Source organism: Melopsittacus undulatus, chromosome 6 (assembly GCF_012275295.1).
Source record: "Melopsittacus undulatus isolate bMelUnd1 chromosome 6, bMelUnd1.mat.Z, whole genome shotgun sequence".
Taxonomy (NCBI): domain Eukaryota; kingdom Metazoa; phylum Chordata; class Aves; order Psittaciformes; family Psittaculidae; genus Melopsittacus; species Melopsittacus undulatus.
The window spans coordinates 54,939,613-54,959,000 of NC_047532.1; the positions used below are offsets into that span (position 1 = coordinate 54,939,613).

The 19,388-nt window shown below is 35.9% G+C and overlaps 1 long non-coding RNA gene across 1 annotated transcript; it reads left to right on the forward strand.

The window, feature by feature from the left end:
- Positions 1-382: 382 nt before the first annotated feature.
- On the forward strand, positions 383-19,046 carry LOC115946728 (uncharacterized). Its single transcript, XR_004080770.2, has 4 exons — positions 383-996; positions 6,448-6,536; positions 8,155-8,386; positions 16,919-19,046. It is a non-coding gene; the product is annotated as an uncharacterized lncRNA (long non-coding RNA).
- The last annotated feature ends 342 nt before the right edge of the window (positions 19,047-19,388 follow it).

Consider the following 19,388-nt stretch of genomic DNA (forward strand, 5'->3'; position numbering starts at 1 on the left):
ATTCTTTATGGTTTTCTAACTAACCATAGCACAACTGAGGTGTAAATTGTGAGATTATAAAGCCAGAGAGACTGTTACAGACTGATTATGGCAATTCCAACAAAGAGCCAGAGATAGATAGAGCTCCCTTTTTATACATTTTCTCTGGCTTTGGAACTCTTTTTATGTCACTCTGGAAGAAAAGCCAAGTGCGCAAAAGCTTTTGGCAAAAAAATGGGGCTTTGGCAAAATGCTTTGTTTGGCTCAAGAAACTCGGGTTTTCCATTTTTTACTCTCATCTTCCCGAAGTCTATTCTACTGTTTAGAAATAATCCTGTCAAAACTTCATCAAAGCCACTGTTTCTTTCCGAAATTTTCCAATTTTGGCATAATATTAGTTGGATCAGAAAATATTTAATTGAAAAATTTCTATGTCCTGACACACTTTTTTATTTAAAGCATTAGCGCAATTATCTATCAAATTAATTATTTTTTTTTTGCTGATAGTAATATTAGCTTATAAGTAACATGAGAACTTCAAAATAGTTTAATACAGGGCTTTAGGTGTCATCATTCCTAACCCTTTAATGTTATCATAATCAGGAAAATTTTCAATGAATATAATTATCCTGTATTCATGGTAATATATAAATGAAATGAAAATTAGACCTTTTTGAGGTTTTTTTGTACTTCATCTGATTTTTGTTCTTTCTCGACTTCTGAATCTTAGCCAGGACATGAAAAAATGAAGGATGTTTCCCAGACAGCTACCACTGTATTCACACATAATTTCTTCTGCAGTTTCTCTCTGGTTTGTGTGTGTATGCGTGTGCCTGTACATTTATTCCATCTGTAACATCCTGTTTCTCCATCTGTCCGAAGACCTACAGACTTTGGCTGATGTCTCTCTTCTGTGAACCAGGATGGTATTTGATGGTGCTATGGAAGAAGTATAGGAATATGATGGCCTGAAGAAATTGAAAGGAGCTGACAGGAACTTTTCACACCAAATTCAGTGTAAGTCTTTGCTTTCCATGATTTTGAAACTAGTATCCTGTGATGTGAAACTGTATTTTGAAGACTATATTGCAATACTGCTTTTTCTACGCACCATACGCTTCTTATGTAGTTGTTCTTTCAAACTTGCCAAGCATATTTCTTGTTTATTAGAGATCTTTTAAAATCTCAGTTTCTAAAACTACTCACTATGCTGAAAAATCTTATATCTAAGGGTAATAGATGCCATTTTCTAATGGACTTGCTCTCTCTAGGGCTATGCTGTCAGTATACTGGTGAAGCCAAAGGAGGGAACCTTTAGGTGACTAACGGGGACAATCACTGATGAACACTACTCTTTGTCTGTAGGCAGCTTTCCAAAGGCAGACAATCTTTCCAAACAGTCACCAGAAATATTGTTCAAAAAGTAAGCCAAAATCAGGGCGCTCAGGTATATGGTAAGAAGAATCATAACCTGGAGCATTTTGGATTCTTCCTTTTGTGCAAACTTTCATGGTATTTTTAGAACTTTTCAAACCATAACCTGAAGTTTGAGGTCAGAAAAGTCACTTTAGGACCTGGAAACCTGTATGTGATATGTGGGTAAAGGAAAGATATAAAAAAAGTGCTAGAGAGCTTGCACTTGCCATAATTTTCAACAGTACGTGTACACCTTTATAAATATTGGAAAAAAAAAAGTCATTTTTATATCATTGATAAATAGTGACTCAACTACAAAATCATAAGCACTAAAGGCTGACAGTTTCAGCATGGATGTTTATTTGAAATAGATGAATTACTCTCCTGGTTATACGCATAATAGGCTCAGGTTATACAAAATGGGTGCAAAGATCTCAGAACAATATTTTCTTTAGTTAGCATTTTGATGTTTGTACTTCCAGCTTATGAGAGAAAAAAAGAAAATGAAACAATTTAAAATAAATGTTTCTCATCACAAAATTTCTGTTTGGGTTTCAGTTTTGGTGAAACACCAGACTGACTAATTTTCATTGTTTAGGCATACACACACTGTATATATAAATATACCAAACCTCAGATGTAAACACAATGTATCTGCCAGTATATAGAACTTAACATACCTGTTGAGTCTTAAGCAATTTACATAAAACCTGAAGCACTTTGCCTAACTTTCCACTACTCCTGATGCCTTCAGCTTACACTGCTGGGAAGACACTGTCTTCCCTCCTGCTCCAAGACTCTTCATGTTGGACACAGCTCCTCACATGAGCTACGGAGAGTCGGCTTTTTGGCTGCAATCATGTTCCAAACTTGTGACACTAGGAATCTCATGTGGTCAGTTAAAAAGGTGCATAGAGATCTGTGTCACTGACACTATATCTTTTGTGCCCAAGACAATACACCAATAGCCCCCGAGAACTCTATATAATCTAACTTTGTGCACATTTGAAAAAAAAAAACAGCCAACCAGTTTTCTGAAGTATAATATATAAAATGCCCCTCTGATCCTCCATCAGTTCAAACAAATCATGTGCTATTGTGGTTTAAATCTAACTGGAAAAAGTGTTAACATTTTGCAGAACACAGTTGAAGTTTGACTTAAATAATGCCATGTTGAAAGTAGAGAAGAGGCCAACTAAAATCTTCAGAAATCTTTAATAGATAAAAGAGAGTGTCTGCATTTTTTAATCACTGTTGATTTGTCTTCTATACCAACAGCTTCTTTATATATTACAGGTATGATATTCTGTGTTGTGTGATTAGTCCTTAAACATGAATTTTGTTGAACAGTTATGTGGAAGCCTTAGTATCAGTGAAGCTCTATTAAGGGCCTGTCCAGTCCAGCTTTTGGTCTTTATTTTGGATCTGCTGGAGCATAAAGTGTAACTAATTAAATTTTTTTTTTTTCCCTTTTCCCTTCATTTTGCAGAAGCTTAAGTGTAACTAGGTGATTCAGGCCCTTTGTGTAATGTATAATTTACATGATTTCCGGTGAAGGATATTTTCATGTACACACATAGATCAGCTAAAAAATTATTAACATAATTCCTGTGGAAACATGGTAGAATTTCAATTACCTAGATGAAAACTACATATCGTTTTATCATTTCTTCAGTGTTTCTGGACTGCAAGAGGTTTTCCTATTACTGAAAGCACAGATTCATCTAAGTATATAATAAACAAGAAATAAGCTACCCCACCCATTTGAAAAGAACTAATCAAGTACTGCAAGGAGAATAAATGTAAATAAAATATTGATTAAGAACTAAAAGGATTTTAATTATATTACTTTCAGAAATAATTTCATTTAACCTAAACAGACAACTGGGAGCAGATACTTTGCCTTAGCATTTTTCAAATTGCTAATTAAAATTTCCAGGAGGAAATTCAAGTTTAGCGTCTGGATTTTAAAGATAAATAATATTTGTGTCTTTTCATTATGAGTTTATGAAGGTTTATGTATTGCCAAAATGTAATGATGTTGCATGTGTATTCTTTTAAAAATAATCAGATAGCTTGTATGCTCTATATAATACACTGTGGGTATAAAGCAGGTTTAAATTAAGAACTTGAACACTGAATTGTGATTCTGGTTATATCTGTCTCATGTTTTCATATAGATTTATATCTACATTGTTTATGGAATTGTTTAGAGATAACTATTTTTTTCTTTTTGTTGTAAGATAAAAGCAATTATAGTGATGGAGCACTCTTTGTGTGCCCATTGCCACTGAGTGGTAATTTTACTATTTATGGGAAAAGAGATTAATCCAGCTCTTTATTCTCTGCCATAAAGACTCGATCCAAAACCCAATGAACTACATGGAAATAACTTATCACTCTGATTCTGTACAGCACTTGGCTTTCACTGCTTTTCCTACTTTATATCACATTATTTATTAGACTTCCGATTGATTACACATACACCACCAAAGCAATGGGACTACAATAAGTAAGATACACATTTCAAAGTTTCCTCTGAAGAAACTTTCAGAACTATAAATTCTTTATAGATTCCTTATGCAATTTTGTACATTAATTAAACCCTCTGTGGGTGTAGAGGGAAAGAAAAATGCCAAATTAAAGATGAAAGGGTGCTACTGAGCTTCCTGTCTAAACAAACTGAAGACAAAATATGAGAAGAACAGAGACCTCTGCTGATATCCTTTAACATTAGATTTAGGAGCAGTGGTAGAGAATCCTCTTTATGCCAAAGACGAGATGAGAAAATGCAGAACCACCATGAAGAAAACTGTGATAGGGAGGGATTATATGTCCCTTAGCTAATGCTTCCATTAGGAGCAGGCAGGTCATAGAGCATGTGAAATACAATTTATATGTATTTCAAAACTCTTTTTCGTTTGTGCTGCAAGTTTGCCTGTCCAGTCCTCTTTCCAAATTTTGATGCAGTTTCAAGCGACATCTCAATGAACTTGACAAGTATGTTGGAGGAAATGAAAATATGAGATTCAGAAAAATAGGCAGAAACCCTATTAGAGCCCCTAATAATATGCAGCACAGTTTCCTGAGTTGCATGCTACACACAAAGCACAGCAATGATGTGACTGCTGCAGTCTACAGAAAGTTTTGGTTGGTGTGGGCTCACTTTCCTAGACACCAGAAACACACATCTGGGGAAACCAGGCTTCAATACTGTGTTGCTTATGCAACTTATACAATCCTCCACACATGGTACTTCTGCAAGAGTAAACTTTAAAAACAAAACCCTTTACTCTGTGTAGGCACAAAAGATGCAAATTTGGTGGGTCAAAATCTGAAGACTATCGGTATCCTCAACTGACCTTTCTACAACTTCATGCTTTCTTTGCACTTTGAAGTGGCTGTATTTAAGCTCCTCTGTGTACATACAGAATGATCTCTCAGGATGAAAGGTAATACGAAACTAAAGACTGCAGTGGTAAGCGTAATGACTGAAAGAACAAGGCAAGTAGGAGAGATGCACTAGTATTCACCATTAATCATTCCAGCTGGTTACACCTACTTGAAAATTGTGTGCTTCTGTATTTGCACAAATGCACAAGAGTGCAGAGGCTGTGGAGACGGGAAGCACAGACTGTTTTACATACACTGAATACTTGTACGGCTACAATGCATGTAAAATGGGAACAACCTTGAAACACAATGTATAAGCTAATGGGAGTGTTTGAACTGCTGGATGTTCAGTGATGTATGGAAAGTCAGAGCTGACATTTACAAATACAAGTTATACATGTAGTTTTCATTTATTGACCCTTGTCTGTAAAGCAGTGCTTTCACCATCTAGGAGAGAGAAAGAAGAGACAAAATCCTGATAGGTAAACTGCACTAGCCTTTCTTTGGTGCACCCCAGTCTTTAACACTTGCCTTCATCCTTCCCTCTGAGCTTTGCATGTACAAAACCTGGACATATAATAGTATATAAGATATTGCTCATACTTCATTATGTGGAGTTTTATTAAGAAAAGTTTTATTCCTGTCAGTCAATATTGCTGTAAACTGAACTTAGCCCAATTCAGTATCTTGCTTTCCATTAAAATCAAAGGCAGCTGGGCTCTTACATGTTTCTCTTGATCTGGACAACAGTGCAACAGTTTCTAGTCTAATATTAAGTTTTTTTGCTCATTTACAATATTTTTTTCTCAAATACTTTTTCAATGGTAAGAGCAGGAAAATAATGCTCTAAAAGGTACTGAAAGGGTGAATAAACCTGAAATTGTAATATGTTTAGATCCTACAGCTAATCAGGCTACATGAGTAGGTCAGATTGTGATTACCATAACTGAAGACCATAGTACTTCAAGGACCATTCAGTATTAAATGTTACACTGCAGTTCCCATTTTGTCTTTTGAACCTGAGCGACTATAGCTTGAAAAAGCTTTGGAGGAGGTCCAAACCTATACTTCTTACTCAAACAAATAAACTTCAAACATGAATATCATACCCCCAGGGACAATCTACAGCTAACACAGTCTAACTACAGTTGATTCTTGATCTGTCTGAATGGAAAATGAAAGTGGTCTAAATATTGGTCTATTTTACTCCAAAGCAAGTGTGCTTGGAATCAAAAATGTGCCTCTAAGGGATAGCAAAATTTAAAATCTGTGTTAGCAGTCAGTATGCAAAGTTCAGGGAACATCATAATTTTTAAAAAAACACTGTCATACTACTCCATTTCTTTTCTAATTTTCAATAAACTTAATTTATTTAGTTCCTGATTCTGTCCCGTCATTACCAGAGGTTTATGAATATGTATGTTTGCAATCTCCTTTGAAATCTGTACAGAAAGCAGGAGTGGATCCTAAATTCAAATAAATCACTGCAAAGGCTCAGTGGCTGACAAGTGTGCCTTGCCTGAACGTGCCTGGTTGCTTGCACATGTGTCCGTTCATGTGGTGGATGAGGTATCATCTTAACACAAAAAAGTCTTTAAGCTGTGACCCAGATGTGGACTTTCCACAGAGACATTTTAATTCCATGAACTTCTTTTTAAGGTGAAGAAAGCATGGCTGCCAAAAGAAAAAGGAGGAAAAAGGTGTGGATGACATCAGTGGGGGAATATATGTATCTCATACTCCCTGAGGTTTGTAGTATTTTAGTTCTTTGCTGGGAGTCGTATGAATTCTACAAAGAAAGTTTTAATCTGCATAGACTTTTGTGTTAAAACAGTTTTTCTCCACCATTTCTACTGTTTGGCTGTTTTCTCTGTAAAAGTAGCTTAATGATTGATTCAGTGACTGAGAGTATAATAAGCACTCAGTTGAAGCAGCTTTTTATCTTCTTTTTTTCCCCTTTTTCTGTGCAACATGTACTTTTCTCTTTTCTCTCTCAACAGCTTTGCTCTTTCAGCTTGGCTATACTGCTGAGGTGACTTCAGATTAGGAAGAGACACTATTATCACATCCAGTAGCGATTTAGCCACTTAGCCACAAGCTACCCAACCAAGCATTTTCATTCACCTTTCTGACCCAAGGAGTTTAGTTACACATCTATTAAAGCATCCAGTTTTAACTGGGAATGGGAGAAGTATAATAGCCAAGCATATGCCTGGAGATAGTGATAGCAGCATTTCCCAGTGTTGCTGTAGCCGAGCAGTTCTTGAGAAAATTCTGATGTTTCCTGTCTCACAGGTAAGGTGATAGGTAGGTGCCCAAGAACGAGGTATTTGCATACTTGTTACACTCAATAGAACTTATTTTTCCCTCAGAACAAAGAACCATGTAGGAATATGAATCTATATATCCATTAATTATGTCACAGAGTAAGTGAGCTGACTGGATTAAATTTAGAGAAAATATTAATCATGCTGTCCTTATTAGTGTGAGGTAACGTTTGCCTTTCTTCAGATAGCTTATAAGAACAAGAGGGTGGGAGGAGATGACTGTATGGTATCATGGGAACGATACTGGGTTCAGGGAGTGGTTGTGGGATAGTCACTGGGAATGTGTGATGGTAAATATTTAGGTTTGCACATTATTGCAATGTCTGCAAAATCCTGAGGATGGGATCTGTGTGGGGATGACCTTGAATTTAACTAAAATTACATTGGTTGAAAGAGACAAGGTAAGATGTCAGGAAACAGATGACACCAGGTGCTCTTGCTTGAAGCAATAATTGCCAAAGGCTTTGGAGAACAGAAAAATGCTGAAGATATTGGAGCTGAAGAGTACAGTGGATTCAAGGGCAATACCAAGGAGTAATAGTGTGGTATGGTAATAAGAACTGGCATCATACTGGTATTGATGGTGTTGGGAAGCCTACTGGGAAATGAAAGCTGGCAGTTCCTGAGAGATGGGATTACATGAGTGTGAAACCTGGTGTATCCCAGCATGGCTGCTGTTGTTCACTCTCTCACAGAATGGCAGCGATGATGAAATTATGTCTGGGTCAGACAAAAGAAGTGAAAGGAAAACAGCCCCTGCATTCGTGCTGGAATTGTGAGTGTTGTTCAGGGGAGACAGGAAGAAAACTGGAACAAGTCTGTTGCACTTCCCTGTAAAAAAGCTAGCGATCTGATTTTCCACAGATGGAGGTATAGGAGTGAAGGGGAAAGGAATTTCTCAAGCTATCTGGACTAGCAAAGTCAAACTCATGACTGCCAGTGGCCTTTCATTCTGTTACAACTGTGCTGTACTCCTGCAGGAACTACAAATCCTTCCAAATATTTCTGTGACTATTAATTTTTCCTGTGTCTTCCTCAGGTTAGAAGATTCACAGCCAAGCAGAAAACTCCCTGTAAGACATCATAATCTCATGATAAGTCACCAAGTACAAGTCTTATTCTTTATCCATAACAACAAAACATCAACTACAGTGATACCTTACGTACATTTGTATTTAGGATATTAATAATGCTGCTGCTCTTATATAAAAAAATATTAACGTTAAACTCTGAAATCCTGACTACAGAAGGAAAACAAGCCAGACACCAAGGTAAGAGTCTGATTCAAAGCTTTTGGAAGACCACAAAAAAGTTTTCAGGGATTTTCAGGTGGTTCAGTACTCAGTCTGAGAGTCCTGTCGGAGAAGAGTGGTGGATACTAACTGATGTTTGTGTGTGACACTAATATAAAAGGTTAGATGTAGAGAAAATAATTAAACTTTTCCTCCTTACTTTTTTTTTAACTTAAAAGCACATTAAACTTCCATGAATTCTTGTTCTCATTAAAATCCTGAAATTATCATAAGCATTCTAAAAAGTAAAATATGTCACATCCTTTTCTTGTTAGAGTCCAACATAAAAGGATTCAGTGACATGCTTTGCCCTAATGAAAATAAAAAACAAGTGAGAATTCAGTCCTAAACTGAATTCTGTTACTCTGAGGAATGTTTGTGAAAAAAACATTAATCAAAAAAAAAAAAGCACATCATAATGAGGAAAGAGTACAAATGACATCTTAATGACACTACTGTGGAAAGTATTTATTTTACTACTGGGGTTATTTTCAGTGATTTGTCTCAGCAGTTCAGAGATAAGCTTGTTCAGTCAGTCAGAGAACTGGATCCTTGCAATATAATAATGTATAGCAGCCAGTAATTCAGTATGTTTTCCCCTGGTGTTACTCTTCAATGAAATAAATAATATAAATTATTAATTATTAAAGCTGCAACATCAGTTTGTTGTTTGATTTGGAGCTCAGCTTTAGACTAGAAAAGTTGTTTGGCTGGGATGCAAAGCAGCAAATGAATTGTGGAAAGACCAGAGAAAGAATAGTGAAATGCAGTTTTCTTCTACTTGTTATTTGCACTGTACTTGTACCACTTGGATTTCTGCTGCATAATGATTTAAACTTTTAGAGAAAAAACGGGTTTTATAAGACATGTGCAGAAAAAAATAGCTAGATTACTCTATCACCCTAAATGACAAATTAAGTATATCCTTATACTATAGGCTAAATAAGATTTCAGAAAAATATTTCCCCTACCTTTGGACAGCCTACATGGAATATCATCTTTTATAGGGAAGGAATGCACTGAGACTAACTTAGAATCATAGAATAGTTAGGATTGGAAAGGACCTTAAGATCATCTAGTTCCAACCCCCCTGCCATGGGCAGGGACACCTCACACTAACTTATTTAGACCAGATTCATGGTATGGACAAGATCATATTTGTCCTTTTTGTTTTTTTCAGTATTTGTAGGAAACAGGCTTGATTACTATGAAAAGTATAAAAAAAAAACAAACAAAACCAAACACCAAAAAACCCCAAAAAACAAAATTACTTCTATGCTTGATGGAATATATATGACCTAATTAAGCAATGTTTCTTGGAACTCAAGGATACATACAAAGTAACTAGTGTGTCCATTCTTGCATGCAGTAAACCACCTCATTGTTCACAACCACCCTGACATTTAGCCTTACCACAGCTGTATCTGTTCTGTTCTGTGATCCTGCTTTTCTTAGAGTCAACACTTTTTTGCCAGCTTAAGATCATTGCTAGAATTACATTTTCTCTGTGTGTTATACCTATGCAAATCATACCAAGAAAGCCCATATATACAATTAATATTTTCTACATTATGCTAGTGGTTAATATGTTTTTAATTCATTGTAATCAGGTAATCTCCTTAATTTCTGTATGTTATTGTTGTGAAACATGAAACATAAACATCTACTTTCTGATGAAGAAAGTAACCTTGCACAAAGAATGTCTCTTCAGGGCTAGATGAATTCCTTGACAGAGGGAACTGATGCTAGCAGTGAGCACCAACTGCTGACATGAAGGTTCTAGAAATTTTTTCACATATTTCAGACCTACCTTCTATCTGAATAATTCATTCAAAGAGTCACCTTGTGGGGAAACAAAACAAAACAAACAAACAAAATATCTAACTTGCATCTCTGACATAAAACACACAAAAGGGCAAATTAGAATATTCAAAACATCATCGTAACTTAGTGTGATCTGCAGGAATAGGATTGTTGTGTGGTCTTGGGGGGCCCTGATTGCAGTATAATTTAAATTGGATTATTCTGCAATAGGACACTACATCTTATTTGATAGTATTTAATTAAATGAAAACCTCTGGTCCAAGGAGTAATTTGGTGTTCTTTCAATATGCCTGAGGAGCTCAATAAGCACCACTTCAACACAGTCTGGAAAGTCTAATTGTAATGGTGAAACAGATACTTTTGATACTTCAGTGAGCCCTGACATTCACTCTGAAGTCCAGACCAGCTTACACACAGATACAGAATTCATGACTTGTCCATCCTCCTTAGAATGCCAAATCACAGAACTCAGAAATCAAACCCTGAAAGCTGGCTTGTGTGAAGTATGTAGGCATTAATGTGGAGATTCTGCTCCCTGGAAACACTGGTGGAACCATCCTGAGTCTTAGAATATTCTGAAACTAGAGTGGCATCACAGAATTTGGTAGTGGCTCTAATTTTTACAAGGAGACTATGTTTGTGAAAACAGAGAATGGATATTAACAAGTTGCAATCATGAATCTCTCCATCATGGCAAAGTGCACACGGGCTCATGACAAGTATATAAAAAAAGGCCTGTTAATTGGAAACATTAAAGAAAGAAAACAGGCACTTGAAACATATGACCTGGGTGGAAACTCCAATTTGCAAAGAATGACTATGCCCCACTACAGTGATGCAGCCATAGTAGTAGTTATCAGAAAATTTTAATGACTATGATGTAATGACCTGGCAAACAGAAAGTATATGAGCTAGATCAGTTCAAGTCAACAGAGTGAGGTCTGATGGGAGATACAGTGGATAAGTGTACCCTGATGTTTCAGTTTGGAACAGGAGTGTTCTTTAAAGAGAAGCTTCCAATTATCTCCACATACTGCTGTGTGGTTTACTCTTTGGAAGAACACAAACTGGATTCCTTTCACAGAATCACAGAATCCCAAGTGTTGGAAGGGACCTCAAAAGATCATCTAGTCCAACCCCCCTGCAAGAGCAGGGTAACCTAGAGTACATCACACAGGAACTTGTCCAGGCGGGCCTTGAATATCTCCAACGTAGGAGACTCCACAACCTCCCTGGGCAACCTGTTCCAGTGCTCTGTCACTCTTACAGTAAAGAAGTTCTTCCTGATGTTCACATGGAACCTCCTATGCTCCAGTTTACACCCATTGCCCCTTGTCCTACCACTGGATATCACTGAAAAAAACCTAGCTCCATCATCCTAACACCCACCCTTTACATATTTGTAAACACTGATGAGGTCACCCCTCCGTCTCCTTTTCTCCAAGCTAAAGAGACCCAAACTAAACCAGATGTTCAGAAATCCAACAATGCAATCCAGTTATTAATGGGTATTCAGTCCAAAGAACTAAACTGTAATCAGTACAAAGACAAACCATCAAAATACCCAAGGGTTGGTATTGGGCCTTTAACACAATTATCATGTGCCTTTGAAACTGTTAGAGCCATGTGGAGTTGGCTGTCATCTTTCAAATATTCTTGCTGATTTTGGCCGAGACTGTTGGGCTAGGGACTCTTTCTGAATTTTAATATTCAAGTTGTCACTATAACTCTCACCTACAATATGCTAAAAAGCTGAAATATATTTGACTTTCAAGAGCAAAAAATATGTAAAGCCAGATCAGAAAAAAAGACACTATCTAATTTACTTAAATATGTGAGCTGGAACTAAGACCATTAGGGACAGTTTAGCTCCAGACAGTGGAGACTAAACATTCTAACAAGTCCAGGTTTGTGACTATGGGGCAGGGCTCTTTTTTTTTCCCTCTTTGTGTTGTCTTTTAGAGTAGCACGTTTCCAGATCTTTTCCCACACTTAGTTGACTTTTCAACAAGTTTGTTGTTCTTGTTTTCCATTTGGGTTTCACAACTACTTTTAATCCATCAGATTAATTAGAAAAATTAATGAACCTGAATTGTAATAACATTTAACCAAGCTCTATGAGTACAGTGCTCCCTAGACCTAAATGACTGCTTCATGCAAAGATCACATTCCACTGAATGTTATTTAATTATGGACTACAGACAGAGGAAGCTTGTTAGCTTTGCTAGCCAAGCACACTAAGCAGATATCAAAATCTCTTTTTAATAAACAAAAAAAAACCCCACCTGACTGTAGATGGTCAATGCCTATCACATAGGCTGAAGCATTAGGCTTTAAAATATACTTAGGGATGGGTGCAATTTAAATGTTCCATGCTATCCTGCAAGAGATATCCAATTACAGCTTCTTTCAAAATGTTAAATGAGGATCTGTTCAAGTTTTAGAAATATTGAGGTGCCTCTGATTTACAGAACTCTGAATTCAAAGTAAAATGCATGCATGTGGTATATACACAATAGTTCAAATTCATGTATGTATACCTGTACTTACAGCTGTGGGGAGTAACAACAAGGAAAACATAGATTTTGAAAGCACAAAACCAGATTATTTTGACAGATTAAGTACACCTCTCAATTAGGAAAAAGATACCTTGCAATCTTTCAAATTTCCAACACATTTAAATACGTTCAGAATAAACATTCTATTAAAAATTCTTAAGTCTATCCAGGATAGTTAGAAGCATTTTTAAATTATTTACAGGTCATAGATTCAGTTCGGGCATAGCCAAAATTATTGGACAAAGCTCACTCCTGAGCTCAGATTCCTGCATTCCTGTACAATAGCTTCATTTGAAGGCCACAGTTTCCATAACAATGGTACTGGGAGAAGCATAATTTACACATTGCCATTGTGACACATTGTGTTATTCCTTGGAACACCAGGGTGCATTGTTTGTGTGACATTACATTTGTGATACAATTAAAGTCACTGGCTGAGTTTGATACAGTTCTATATGACCGTCACACAGTAGATTGTGAACTGAATGATCTTAAAAAGTGATCAAAAAAAAAAAGGAAACAAATCCGAAAGCTGGACTGGGTCTGGAATAAGTGTTAAAAATTAACTTTGTAACTATTATATGCACATGTATACTGCATGTATGTCTCTATATATGAAATAAATATGCATGTTTATGCATATGATTTGTTACAAAGAAGTTTCTCAAGTCTTCACCATTTCCCGCTCATGCTTATCCTCACAGTACACATCCTTAGAGATACTTCAAGACAAATTAACAAACCTTCACAGCCAAGTGTAAACTGACAGAATAAAGAAAGTGAATTATTATTAAATATCAGGCAAAACCATGAATCCCATGGTAAAGTAACCTGTGGAAATACATCCCCAACCAAATTATGGGAGTCTGCTGTTCAAAGCATTTAAAGCCATACTGGCCACAGTAGGATGTTTTCACACTGTTGAACTTTAAGCCTCTAATTTATATTATTTAATTACAAAGAAAGCTCCATAAGCAGTTAACATCCTCCAAGGAATGAATTAAAGCACCTATGCAGAAGCCTATTTCTAAACAATTACATGGGGAAGCAAAGTTTCATATTTAGACATTTTTGTTAAATGCCTTAAAGAAAACAGTGTAAGCATCCTCAATACCGGAAAATGAACAAAGATCTCATTTAAAGTGACCTTTTAAGTCACATTCTGAGGTGCAAAAAATCTTTGCCAAACTTTTATATGGAAAAAATTTTTCTGAGGCACTAAGATGCCAAGTTCAAACAAAGTATGGGTTTAAAGAATAATACCTAATTAATAATAACTATTACCTAATTAATAATTATGGCAATGACAAGAGTAGCTTTGATCCAGCCAGACTGTATCTTTGACAAAAACCAGAAACTACCTCAGTGCTTTATCAAACATGTGATTTAGAACACTTATCTGGCATATCACAAACTTCTGAAATTTAATCGTAGCTCAACTAAAGCTGTACAGAATTTTCCATTGATGTCAACATGAGTGAAATTTTATTTCTAATGTATATATGATAAAGAAATCTTTGTTTTTCTCTGTGCATAAAGTAAACTAAAGTGCAGATATTGACATTTTTTATTGTGCAGATCTATTTCATGTCATTTGTATCATACTGTCATCAGTTGAAGGAATATTATCAAGGGACAAACAAAAAGGAACACAAGTTACTAAGAATTTATTTAGGCATTAGTTGGATTATTTAGAACATTTTTGTTGCTGCTTCTATAGGACAGGGATCAGTACATATGCCACTACTTCTGGATTTTAAAATAGCAGTAATAGTTAATTTTGAATAGTGAAAAATTTAAGCTTTAAGAATGCTGACTGATGAATATGCTTAATTGATAATGAGCACTTGATTAAAATCTTTTCAAGCAGACATGAAGCATTTAATTTAGGCATTTCAAATCTATGAAGAGTAAAATTTTTCAAGGTAAATATAATCAACGACTACTGATATAAGCTGAAGACTTAGACAGAAGTATAATTCTGATGGTGAACCAAGCTTGGAAGCATACTATAATTACATTTTTTCCCCATGAAAACAGCATATATCCATATATTTCTGCTGAAATTGATACTGCAGTCATGGTCCCTATATGTACTTTGTGAGAAATTACTTTTTATGTTTGATCAGTCCTAAAACACATACACTATAATAGAAGCTGGTTTGACTTAAAGTCAGCCAAAAGAAGTTGCTTAAGAATAGTGATGTCTGTGTATCCATGAGTTGCTTGTGTTCTGTATACCTCTACATTCTCCCAGCCACAACCACTGCCTGTTCCTCAAGAACCATTTTTGCTACCCCTAACTCTCAGTATGATGTAGAGATCCCTGAGTTAATGATAAACAAATCCAGCTTCATGCACACAGAGCAGACTCATAGAAATAGGCAAGTTAGAAGTAATAAATCTGCTCTCAAGAAAACGTACAGAGTGGAATTCAAATATGCGAAGCAATAGGTCTTGCACTGAAGCTGTGCTTGAGCTAGTTAATACCTATAGACAGAGCTTAGTAGACTGGAGACAGTGGACAGAGAAAGGAAATCTGCTTCAGGAAAAAATCTGTATGAATGAAGCATGTATGTATGAACATGTGGGTGCCTGTGCATTATATTCCCCAGCACTGCCCATTCTAGATAAGACTACATAAGGCCTGCCTGGATCTACACATCTGATATTCAGCCTTTAAAATCAATACTCAAATTTTGCTCCATAGGGAAATCATGGGTGATACAGGAATCTTATAAGAAACACTGAGTTCAGTGGAATTTAGCAACTGTAGCAGGTTTTTTGGTGCTTCTATTTTTAGATATAATGTTTGCCAAACCATTAAACTTGAGCTGTATATCAGATATGAAGCAATATGCAAAATAAGATAAATACTCAAGCCACAGCTTGGCAGTATTGTAGGATCACCTATTTGTCCTCTCCCCGGGTTTTTTTTTTTATATCAGCAAAATGTGTTGTCATATTAGAAATGATGAATCAGCTGATCATAGTTGATCAAATGTTAAGCAAAATTAATCATATTTTCTATTACAATAGTGTATTTTCAACACAAACCTTTGTTTATAAAAGTATCCCAATCAATGTTTTTCTTTCTGAATGAGTTTCAAACAGCAAATGCTCTTACTATTATTTTAAAGAATAAATATATTTTGTTTGCAGGAACCAGAATTAAAAGCCTAGTTTCCAAAATATAATAGAGCTTGTGCACTTTTGTGCGACACTTTTTGTATGACTTTTAACAACTTATGTTATTTTAATATGTATGCAAATCCATAAATTTACTGTCCTTGCTAGCCTTATGAAAAAAAAGACTTTACGGATTTTCATCCAGCTAGTACAGATACAGGTCAAATATGCAAACCTGCAAGACAGATGTAGGAAAGATCAGGATTACATGTACTGTAAGTTTTATCCAAGTTAATGACTTTGTCAGAGGGAGAGCAAGTTGAAGGCTTGGTTAGACATAAACCAGATCAAATCTATTAATCTAATGTAAAGGTTTTCAGAGGAAACAGAAAAACGCTGATGGATTTGTTAGTAGGATACCAAATCTAAATCCTTTCCAATCCACCCCTGTTATCTTACGTTCAGTCTTTAAAAATTATTCAGCTGACTTTGGGTGGCTTTGATTGCTTTGTCTTATCTTCAAAGTAGCTACATTTTTACAAAATTCCTAAAGTCTGCTTCCATAAATAGACAAACTGGTGATGTTCCCTAAAGGGATTATCCACTGACCTATTGTTCAAACTCTCCATGTTTTAATAAAACTATAGAAATCAGCATTTCTCCAACAGCTGACAAGGCATGAGCTTGATAAGAAAAAAAGGTAAACAACTTTGCAAAGCTGTATAGTGTAAAAGAGAAAAGCATTTTTTCTCTTCTTATTTTACAAAAATATCTTATACAAAGAATTTGTTTCCTGTTAGGTAAGAATAACAACAGTGCAGATACATTCTAAAAGTGAGATTCATAATAACATGGGTTTACTGAAGGGCAAATTGTGACAATGGTTGTTTTCTTTCTAAATGTGTGTTTCTATGTGGAAGTAGTATGCTCAAGATCAGCAGATATCAACGACGATTTGCTGCGGTTTCCTTCAGATTAATGCTTTTCTCCTTTGTTTCAGGGGTATATAGGTGACTAAGCAGCAGTCTAGACTAGCCTCACTTTCATGAGGACTGAAGCAATAATGCGTGTGAGATTTCAAGACACGACAGTGCACAAGGCTGGGAAATCCTGTCTAGTGCTTAAGATCATACTCAGAAGCCCCAAGTCAATAATAGTCTTGCTCTGCCCCTGCCATACTAAAGTCAATATTCAGGTCTGCCCTGAAATATCTTCTCCAGCCAAACCACTTAGCCCATAGAGATTTTGGCTTACCTCTTGCCAGCTTGTTCACATATTAACGACTCGTTAAACTATAAATTATATAAGCAATGTTTTCTGGTTCCTGACTTCAAGGAATAGTTTCCTAAAGCAAAATTAATATCTCCGTTTGCAAAGACTGAGGTCAACTGATACAGTATGAAAGACTGTGCTTTCAAGAGCACTTTAGTTCCATTAAGTGAGATACAGTAATAGACTAGGAAAACCTTATGAATGATTTTCCAGTTGCATTCTTCTCACTGTCACATTTTCTCTGTCAAACCTGTGATTCTCAGAAGAGGTCTTTACTGACAAGAATCAAGTCTCTGCATTTTCTCTATTTCATTAGAGTCTCCAGTGAGCCAGTGAAACTGGCCACTTTAGTTTGTCATCGTCTTGGAAACTAATTTAATACTACCCTATGAAATGACCCCTTACTAGAACGCACTGTATAACTAGCATCACACATGGATTTTCCATCCCAGATATGGCAGGGATCATATAATGATAGAGGAAATAGCTATAGAGTACTGTCGTCATTCAGGGAGCAGGTTATTTTAACTCACTCCAAAAATACTTTGTCTCAAGAGCATTTTCTTTCTCCTTGGAAATGAGAGTCATTTGTTTAAAAAGAAATCAGTGATACACACCCACTGTTCATCAGTTGTCACCTCATCATAGGGCAAAAATTAGTTTTACCTATTCACACAGACTGGGTGGAGGGCAGACTGCAAGGACTTCAAAAAGCCAAAGGAAAGTAGAACAGATATGGTATTATGAGAAGATATATAGGGCTACAATTATGCTCTGCTCTTTGGCTTGTGCAACATGGAAAAGACTGCTGCAGTTTGAGGGAAGCATGCTTGTAATGGTTGTAAACAGCAAATCAGGAAGGGAAACATGCTCAATTCATCCCTACATTTCTACAGACATCTGTTCTTCCTGATACTAGTTTGAAATACTTTAAAATTTCATTTTATTTTTCTGAGTACAGTGTTGAAATGCTAAGTTCATCTAGGAAGTTATGCAATTAAATTGCTGATACCACTATGATACCAGAAGATAGCAGAGGGATAGAACTGGAATGATGGAGACTGAATAAAATAACCACTGGCCTGAATATTTAAAAAGCTCTTTGAAATTTGGCATCCATGTGAAGATCGAGGGGTTTTTCGATGTCCTAGGTACAGATTATTTTAACATTTCATGATACTGATAGTGTCATCAATAACATACATATTATTCAATAAAATAATAGAATAAAATAAAATGTGCTCTTATAATTTAACTTTCTGGACAAGCATTCAATAGAATCTTGGAAACCTATGAAGTGAGCATATATATCTGCCTTGCTTTCCTTCTTTTTTATTTATGAAGGAGACAGAGAGGCAATATTCCATGCCATTATTCCTTCTCCTGATGGAGCTTTAAAGTCTCATATCATGGTCACTATGCTTTGCAAAACAGGCGACTGTGTGTATCTAAGGTCCTGTAATAATAACCCTGTACTGTTCCTAAATAAACCTGAAATAAAAATATGGATACATATTTTCAAGTTTTGTGAACTCGCTGTGGCATGCCATTATGGTTTGCATAAGATGATGGTATCAAATGTCAAATGATAACTTTCGGGACTGTAGTACTTCTTCAGCAACTGATTACAAAAGGAAGAGTAATGGATGCAAATTAAGGTTGTCCTTAATTTGACAAATTAAGACCAAAGCAACAAGTACTGTTTGTTTTCATACTTTATAAAGGACAACAAATCACATTATTCCAACAAAAAGCAGATCTGCTGCACCTTTCCATTCACTGCTACATTATGGATACTCCAAAAGATGTTACCTTACTGTAAAAACAAGTATTTTATTAAATAAACATTCCACACAGAATGTGTTGTACTTTCTGAAAGATCAAAATGGTGAAGATGCAGGTCACAATAAAATGTCAGTCTCACAGTCATTTATGCGAAACCTTTATACATTATGTGCATTATGTATTTATGTGAAACACATACATGTGTGAATGCTCCATCCCTGTCAATGTTCAAGGCCAGGTCGGATGAAGCCTTGGACGATATGATTTAATGTGAGGTATCCCTGCCCATGGCAGGGGGATTGGAACTAGATAATCTAAAGGTCCTTTCCAACCCTAAATATTCTATGATTCTATGATTGTATATTTACCATTAAAGGAGAGAAAGCTGATAATTTCAAAATAATCTCATTTTT